Source organism: Arachis hypogaea, chromosome 14 (genome assembly GCF_003086295.3).
Source record: "Arachis hypogaea cultivar Tifrunner chromosome 14, arahy.Tifrunner.gnm2.J5K5, whole genome shotgun sequence".
Classification (NCBI taxonomy): Eukaryota; Viridiplantae; Streptophyta; class Magnoliopsida; order Fabales; family Fabaceae; genus Arachis; species Arachis hypogaea.
In genome coordinates, this window is record NC_092049.1 from 35,537,821 (window position 1) to 35,547,449 (window position 9,629).

Below are 9,629 nucleotides of genomic sequence, written 5' to 3' on the forward strand. Positions count from 1 at the left end.
ACCCAATTTGTAAGAAAATCCCCACAGGATTATGACACAAAACAGAAAGATGTACAAAGAAACACTGAGACATCTTATGGCTTTTTCTCACTGTTTAACTCACTGCCTTTTACCTCTCATTGGCTTTTTTTTACAAACATCACCATGTTTGCCTTTTACAATGAGACTTAGACCGATCAAAACTGAGAAAAGAAATACTAAATGAACTACATGAAGGAGAAGAACTCTAATAGCTTGGGTAGCTATGAGAGTGAACTCTGTGCTTTTTACTTACTCTCCTTACTTTCAACCCTTGGCCATTCACCTTTAATATAGAAGAGTGAAGCTTCCAAGGTTGAAATACGTTCAACCCTAACACTAACTTCTTCTCCAACCTCAGAGACAAGCAGCGGCTTCATCAGAGAGAAGAGAGAGAACCGAGTCTGTTGCATGCATGCTCACCTTTTATCTCTCATCCTTTTTCTTCAAGCTTCTTCAATCTTGTCTGTTGAGCTTGACTTTGGCCCCAAGTTTTGATTCTGAGCGTTGATGAGCTTCTGAATCATGTTTACTTCACATTCTCCATGGTTGCTTCTTCTGTGCTTGAGACCTTGTGATTTTCTTCTTCGTTCCTCATCGTAGCACAAATGAGGAAATAAACTTTTGTTGTGCTTTGACCGAGAGAGACTAGCTACTTAGTTGTAGCCCCTTTTCTTTGCTTTGATTTGGCAACAATCTTTTTGCCTTTCTTCAAAACCTTCCTTCTGTGCTTTCTATTTTTTTCTTTCTTCTTCTTTGTTGAGTGATGTGACCGAAGTAAGAGAGAGAAGAGAGAAACTTTCGGTGGAAGTTTCAAGGAATTAATTGAAATGAATTTCAAGTTCCAATTACCAAGAGTGGGAGTAATCAAAAGGGCTTTGAAGGACTTGGGCCTTTTTGGTTTTCTTTCTTTTTCAAAGTTCAGCCACTATATTTGAAACAAATTGGTATAATTCTAAACTTGTTTAGTGATCAAGATGGACTTGCTTAATTGGGCCAATATGAAAGTTAATTTTCTTTCCTGCACACTAAACCAAATACATCAAACAAAAAATTGGTAATATTTTAATAAGCTTTTAATTAATATTTTAATAATATTTGATCATCATTTTAATATTAGCTTTCCAAACTCAACAATTCTCATCCAGGTTAATCAAGGCAACTACTTTTAGTTCGATAAAGCCTGGAATCCATTTATCAGTCCAAAAATGGGCTTTGTATCCCTCAACCAGTCTCCAAATCATATCACTACAACAATTTGACCGATTAGTTACCACAAAAAATTCATAAAATCATCGCTAATCTGATGCAAAATATAGTCTGTGACGGATTAGCTACAGTCTAGCAACCAATGCTTTCCTCGCTAATTACAAGTTGCAGATCAGTGACGCAAACACATTAGTCGCTAATTCATCGAAAAAGTTTTTTAGCGACCGAATAGATAGTCGCAAATCCATCACTAAATTATAAGCTAATTCCATAGAAGAAATAGACAAATAGATAGTCGCTAATTAGCGTCAAACTCTACTGTAGTAGACTCGTCGCTAAATCCAAGCTAACTTCGTAGACAAAATGGAATGCTTAGTTAATGCTAATTAGTGAGAAAATTTTCGAATCTAACTCGTCGCAAGTTGTTCGCTAATATGATCGCAAATCTATCACAATTTGCAGCAAATCTATAGTTAATCTTTAAAAATCCTTAATTAAATTTGTAGAAATTTGTCGCTAAACCAAAACTAGTCTAAATGAAAAAGCAAAGTTACGAAATAGTCACTAATTTGCTAGGAAATAATATATATTTAATTAGTTGCAATACTATCACAAATGTCATTGCAAATTCCTTTTAAACTAGTAACAAATCGATAAATATCTCACACTACAAGAAAAATTGGCTTTTGCTACGCTTTTAAAGTGTACCAAAAATGCAAAAAAAGCAATATCTTTTCACCACACATTTAAAGAGTGCCAAACTGAGAAATTAAAGCAAAAACTTTACCAAGAAACACAAACAGGACTCATTTTTAGCTCTTCTCAACAGAAGAGAACAGGGTGAGTTGAAAATTGCATGAGCAAGCAACTAGCTGAATAATTGATAAGAGACGTTGAAAAAAGAAAGTAAAATAATAGACTATTTAAAACTGACCTAAAATCAAACAATTTATTCCCATTGAAACAGATTGCATTAGAAAACAGGTTCAATGACATCAATCTACAGTAGTAATTTGTGCAAGTTCAACTAACTAAATCAGTAGAGGTTGTTAACCTTCTTTCCAGGAGCTGCTCTATTGCTTGGTGCCTGAGCACTTTCCCTTTTATCAGGTTCTTTCAATTTGTTCTTTTTCTTCTTCTTTTTCCTAAAAATTATATAAAATCATTATCAGGAGAAAAAAAGAAGTGTAAAACAGTTAGTATAAATTAAACAAAAGGCACAAAGTGTTCTTTTTCAGTGACCCTATTAAAAAAAACCAAAGGCTGGTTGCCATATAGATGTATGATGTCACTAAATCAGTATATTTATCTCACATGTCTTGCTGCTGTGGTTCATCTCCATCAGCACTTTTGATTTTCCATTTTAAGGATTAACACCTGCATTTTTGCCAGCTTACTCAGCTGTCTTATGTGCTTTGTTTCCTTTAACTTTAGATTAACCTTTCTCAGCAGCAGAAATTAGAAAACGATCCTCATCTTCACTTTTCATATCATCTTCTTCACTTTCTGGAACAGGATGGTCAGTTTCACCCCTAACAAAAGTCAATAACATTGCAATCAACTAATCAATACCTCCACTATTTGGGCCAGGCAAAGATCAGTACATTTTCATATCACTATCATCTGTGTAGTATATCCTCCAATTTCTCAATGCCCTCCCTGATCCTCACCCACTCCCTTAAATTTCCACTTTTACATCCTCGCTTACTTTCTTGATGACTATTTTAAAACCATGAGTTATCCATGGATGAAAAAAAAGCCCAGATCCTCATGTTCCTATATATTTATGTGAACAAATCTTATTAACCAAGCAGATCAAATCGCACAGTAAATGACAAATATAATGTTCAATATACAGCCAAAAAAATTTAACCATCAGAAAATCAGCAATGACACCATTCATTTCCCGTAATTAGCAACAACATTTCAGAAAATCAATAACTCAGAATAAGCAAACATAAAAAAATTATTATTATTAACTCAGCAACTCAAAATTAAACCCAACAACTCACAATTAAACCTAACTTAGCAACTCAGAATTAAACAAGCAAACATAAACAAACAAACAAACACAAACAAAAGAGGTGCATACATGGTGAATATTGGGTAGCAATGGTTCTTCTACTCTAAAGTGGCTTCTGATGAGAGTTTTTCAAAACTAAAACCATAAGAAAATGGAACAAACAAACATAAACACATACAAGGCAATAACACAAACACAAAACACATACAAGGAAATAGAATAATAAAAATAGAAATTAAAAAATTAGAATCATAACAATAAACTTACAACCAGAACATTAAGAATTAGAATCATAGAAACATAAATCAAAGATAAAAAAGATACTGTTCAACAATAATTAATAACAAATTAGAAGTTCAGACTAATAATCAGCATAATAAACTGAACAATCAGAAACCTTACCATAACAAGAATAAAAAAAATCAATAATAGCCGTGGTATGCGAAATTGTTACTCTGACGTTGTAAAATTTGTTCATTCTCTCCCTGGTAATGACACCAACAACTGGTGCACAATACCATGGTCCAAACATAACTTCGCAACTTCGCACAACTAACCAGCAAGTGCACTGGGTCGTCCAAGTAATAAAACCTTACGTGAGTAAGGGTCGATCCCACGGAGATTGTTGGTATGAAGCAAGCTATGGTCATCTTGTAAATCTCAGTCAGGCGGATATCAAATGGTTATGGAGTTTTTGAATAATAATAATAAATAAATAGAAAATAAAGATAGAAATACTTATGTAATTCATTGGTGAGAATTTCAGACAAGCGTATAGAGATGCTTTCGTTCCTCTGAATCTCTGCTTTCCTGCTGTCTTCATCCAATCAGTCTTACTCCTTTCCATGGCAAGATTTCTGTAAGGGCATCACCGTTGTCAATGGCTACATCCCATCCTCTTATGAAAAAGGTCCAAATGCTCTGTCACGGCACGGCTAATCATCTGAGGTTCTCGATCATACTAGAATAGGATTCACCCTCCTTTTGCGTCTGTCACTACGCCCAGTGATGAGCGGATAATTTATACGCTTTTTGACATTATTTTTAGTATGTTTTTAGTAGGATCTAGTTACTTTTAGGGATGTTTTCATTAGTTTTTATGTTAAATTCACATTTCTGGACTTTACTATGAGTTTGTGTGTTTTTCTGTAATTTCAGGTATTTTCTGGCTGAAATTGAGGGACTTGAGCAAAAATCAGATTCAGAGGTTGAAGAAGGACTGCTGATGCTGTTGGATTCTGACCTCCCTGCACTCAAAGTGGATTTTCTGGAGTTACAAAACTCGAAATGGCGCGCTTCCAATTGCGTTGGAAAGTAGACATCCAGGGCTTTCCATCAATATATAATAGTTCATACTTTGGCCAAGAATTGACGACGTAAACTGGCGTTCAACGCCAGCCTTCTGCCCAAATCTGGCGTCCAGCGCCAGAAAAGGATCCAAAACCAGAGTTGAACGCCCAAACTGGCACAGAAACTGGCGTTCAACTTCACAAATGGCCTCCGCACGTGCAACACTCAGGCTCAGCCCAAACACACACCAAGTGGGCCTCGGAAGTGGATTTATGCATCAATTACTTACTCATGTAAACCCTAGTAGCTAGTTTATTATAAATAGGACCTTTTACTATTGTATTAGGTATCTTTTGATCAGCTTAGGGTCTTTTTGACCATCTTTGAACGCATTGTTCTTAGATCATGGGGGCTGGCCACATGGCCATGCCTGGACCTATCACTTATGTATTTTCAACGGTAGAGTTTCTACACTCCATAGATTAAGGTGTGGAGCTCTGCTGTTCCTCAAGGATTAATGCAAAGTACTACTGTTTTCTATTCAATTCTTCTTATTTCGCTTCTAAGATATCCATTCGCACCCAAGAACGTGATGAAGGTGATGATTATGTGTGACGCTCATCATCCTTCTCCCTTATGAACGCGTGCCTGACAAACACTTCTGTTCTACATGAATTAAGCTAGAATGAGTATCTCTTAGATCTCCTAACCAGAATCTTCCTGGCGTAAGCTAGAATGATGGCGGCATTCAAGAGAATCCGGAAGGTCTAAACCTTGTCTGTGGTATTCCGAGTAGGATTCAATGATTGAATGACTGTGACGAGCTTCAAACTCGCGATTGTTGGGCGTTAGTGACAGACGCAAAAGGAGGGTGAATCCTATTCCAGCATGATCGAGAACCGACAGATGAATAGCCGTGCCGTGACAGGGTGCGTGAGCATATTATTCACTGAGAGGAGGGGATGTAGCCACTGACAACGGTGATGCCCTTGCATAAAGCCAGCCATGGAAAGGAGTAAGACTGATTAGATGAAGATAGCAGGAAAGCAGAGGTTCAGAGGAACGAAAAGCATCTCCGTTCGCTTATCTGAAATTCCTACCAATGATTTACATAAGTATCTCTACCCCTATTTTATTATATAATATTCGAAAACACCATTATCACTTTATATCTGCCTGACTGATATTTACAAGGTGACCATAGCTTGCTTCATACCAACAATCTCCGTGGGATTCGACCCTTACTCACGTAAGGTATTACTTGGACGACCCAGTGCACTTGCTGGTTAGTTGTATCGAAGTTGTGACAATTATGAATTAAGATCAAAGCACCAAGCTTTGGAGCCATTACCAGGGATTGTTCAAGCCTGGACATCACAATTTCGTGCACCAAGTTTTTGGCGCCGTTGCCGGGGCTTGTTCGAGTTTGGACAACTGACGGTGTATCTTGTTGCTCAGATTAGGTAATTTTCTTTTTGTTTTGTTTTCAAAAAAATCTTTCAAAAATATTTTCAAAAATCTCTCATCTGTTTTCGAAAAATAAATAAATAAATAAATAAAAATGTTTTCAAAAATTTATTCAAAATTTTTAAGAATGAATTCTAGTGTTTCATGAAGCATGTGAAGCCTGGCTGGCTGTAAAGCCATGTCTAAATTCATTTGGACTGAGGCTTGCAATTTGTTATCAAGAGCAACTTAGTTGTTGCTCATCCACCTGCTGCTGATCCATGATCACCTGCTGAAGCTTGGCTGGCCATTGGCCATGTCTAGTGTTTTGGACTGGAGCTTTCTTTGAAGGCTTGGCTGGCTAGTGAGCCATGTCTAATTCCTGGACTGAAGCTTTAGACTAACATGGCAAGATTCCTGGAATTCATATTAAAAATTTTGGAATCCTTATTTTTCCTTTTTCATATAATTTTCGAAAAAATCCAAAAAAAAATTAGAAAATCATAAAAAAATCAAAAATAATTTTCTGTTTCTTGTTTGAGTCTTGAGTCATATCATAAGTTTGGTGTCATTTGCATATGCATCTTGCATTTTCTCGAAAATTTCATGCATTCTTGAATTCTTAGTGTCTAAGCATTAAAGAATTCTAAGTTTGGTGTCTTGCATGTTTTCTTTGCATTAAAAATTTTTCAAAATTATGTCTATGATGTTCATCTTGACATTCATAGCATTTTTGCATGCATTCATTGTTTTGATCTAAAAATTTCATGCATTGCATATCTTTCATGTTTTTCATAAAAATTTCAAAAATCAAAAAAATATCTTCCCCTTTTTCTCTCTCATCAAATTCGAAAATTTGAGTTGACTTTTTCAAAAAATTTTAAAAATCAAGTTGTTGCTAATGAGTCAAATCAAATTTTCAATTTGAAAATCTTATCTTTTTCAGAATCTTTTTCAAAATTCAAATCTTTTTCAAAATTCTTAGTTATTTTCGAAAATTCCAAAAATATTTTTCAAAAATCTTTTTCTTATTTTTATATCAAATTTTCGAAAATAACATAATCAATTAATGTTTTGATTCAAAAATTTGAAGTTTGTTACTTGCTTGTTAAGAAAGATGCAAACTTTAAGTTCTAGAATCATATCTTGTGATTTCTTATGAACCAAGTCATTAATTGAAATTTTAAAAATCAAATCTTTTTCAAAAACTAATTTCTATCATATCTTTTCAAAAATATCTTCTCATCTTATCTTTTTCAAAAATATCTTTTCAAAATATCTTCTCTAACTTCCTAACTTCCTATCTTTTCAAAATTTGTTTCAACTAACTAACTAACTTTTTGTTTGTTTCTTAACTTTTTCAAAACCACCTAACTAACTCTCTCTCTCTCTCATTTTCGAAAATATCTCTCCCCTTTTTCAAAATTTCTTTTTAATTTATTAATTATTTTAATTTTTAAAACTTAATTTTCGAAAATTACTAACAATTTTTCAAAAATCATTTTCAAAAATCACTAACTCCTTTTCAAAAAATAATTTTCGAAAATTCCCTCCTTCTCTCTCATTCTATTCTATTTATTCATTCATTAACTAACATCTCTTCCTCACATCATCACCAAATTCGAACCCCCTCTTCTATCTGTGTTCGAATTTCTTCCTCTTTTCTTCTACTCACAAAGGGATCCCTATACTGTGGTATAAAGGATCTCTATTATTATTATTATTATTATTTTTCTGTGCCTTCTTCTTTGTCATATGAGCAGGAGCAAGGATAAGAACATTCTTGTGGAAGCAGATCCAGAACCTGAAAGGACTCTGAAGAGAAAATTAAGAGAAGCCAAAATACAACAATCCAGAGATAACCTTTCAGAAATTTTCGAACAGGCAGAAGAGATGGCAGCCGAAAATAATAATAATGTAAGGAAGATGCTTGGTGACTTTACTGCACCTAATTCCAATTTACATGGAAGAAGAATCTCCATTCCTGCCATTGGAGCAAACAACTTTGAGCTAAAACCTCAATTAGTTTCTCTGATGCAGCAGAACTGCAAGTTTCATGGACTTCCATCTGAAGATCCTTTTCAGTTCTTAACTGAATTCTTGCAGATATGTGATACTGTTAAGACTAATGGAGTAGATCCTGAAGTCTACAGGCTCATGCTTTTCCCTTTTTCTGTAAGAGACAGAGCTAGATTATGGTTGGATTCTCAACCCAAAGACAGCCTGAACTCTTGGGATAAGCTGGTCACGGCTTTCTTAGCTAAGTACCTTCCTCCTCAAAAGCTGAGCAAGCTTAGAGCTGATGTCCAAACCTTCAGACAGAAAGAAGGTGAATCCCTCTATGAAGCTTGGGAAAGATACAAACAGTTGACCAAAAAGTGTCCTTCTGACATGCTCTCAAAATGGACCATCCTGGATATATTCTATGATGGTCTGTCTGAGTTATCTAAGATGTCATTGGATACTTCTGCAGGTGGATCCATTCACCTAAAGAAAACGCCTGCAGAAGCTCAAGAACTCATTGACATGGTTGCTAATAACCAGTTCATGTACACTTCTGAAAGGAATCCTGTGAATAATGGGATGCCTATGAAGAAGGGAGTTCTTGAAGTTGATGCTCTGAATGCCATATTGGCTCAGAATAAAATATTGACTCAGCAAGTCAATATGATCTCTCAGAGTCTGCATGGAATGCAAGCTGCATCCAACAGTACTCAAGAGGCATCTTCTGAAGAAGAAGCCTATGATCCTGAGAACCCTGCAATAGCAGAGGTGAACTACTTAGGTGAACCTTATGGAAACACCTATAACTCAACATGGAGAAATCATCCAAATTTCTCATGGAAGGATCAAAAGCCCCAACAAGGCTTTAATAATGGTGGAAGAAACAGGTTTAACAATAATAAACCTTTTCCATCATCAACTCAGCAACAGACAGAGAACTCTGAACAAAATACTTCTAATTTAGCAAATCTAGTCTCTGATCTATCTAAAGCCACTGTAAATTTCATGAATGAAACAAGGTCTTCCATTAGAAATTTGGAAGCACAAGTGGGCCAGCTGAGTAAAAGGATCACTGAAATCCCTCCTAGTACTCTCCCAAGCAATACAGAAGAGAACCCAAAAGGAGAGTGCAAGGCATTGACATAAGCGCCATGGCCGAACCTGTGAGGAGAGGAGAGGACGTGAATCCCAAGGAGGAAGACCTCCTGGGACGTCCAGTGATCAATAAGGAGCTTCCCTCTGAGGAACCAAAGGAATCTGAGACTCATCTAGAGACCATAGAGATTCCATTGAACCTCCTTATACCCTTCATGAGCTCTGATGAGTATTCCTCTTCAGAAGAGAGTGAGGATGTTACTGAAGAGCAAACTGCCAAGTTTCTTGGTGCAATCATGAAGCTGAATGCCAAATTATTTGGCATTGATACTTGGGAAGTTGAACCTCCCTTGTTCATCAATGAACTAAGTGATCTGGATCAACTGACATTGCCTCAGAAGAGACAGGATCCTGGAAAGTTCATAATACCCTGTACCATAGGCACCATGATCTTTAAGGCTCTGTGTGACCTTGGTTCAGGAATAAACCTCATGCCTCTCTCTGTAATAGAGAACTGGGAATCTATGGGGTGCAAGCTGCTAAA

General features: G+C 36.0%; 1 non-coding gene across 1 annotated transcript; it reads right to left on the reverse strand.

The window, feature by feature from the left end:
* Positions 1–8,275: 8,275 nt before the first annotated feature.
* Positions 8,276–8,379, reverse strand: LOC112745831 (small nucleolar RNA R71). The gene has a single exon (XR_003173739.1). It is a non-coding gene; the product is annotated as a small nucleolar RNA R71 (small nucleolar RNA).
* Positions 8,380–9,629: the final 1,250 nt, after the last annotated feature.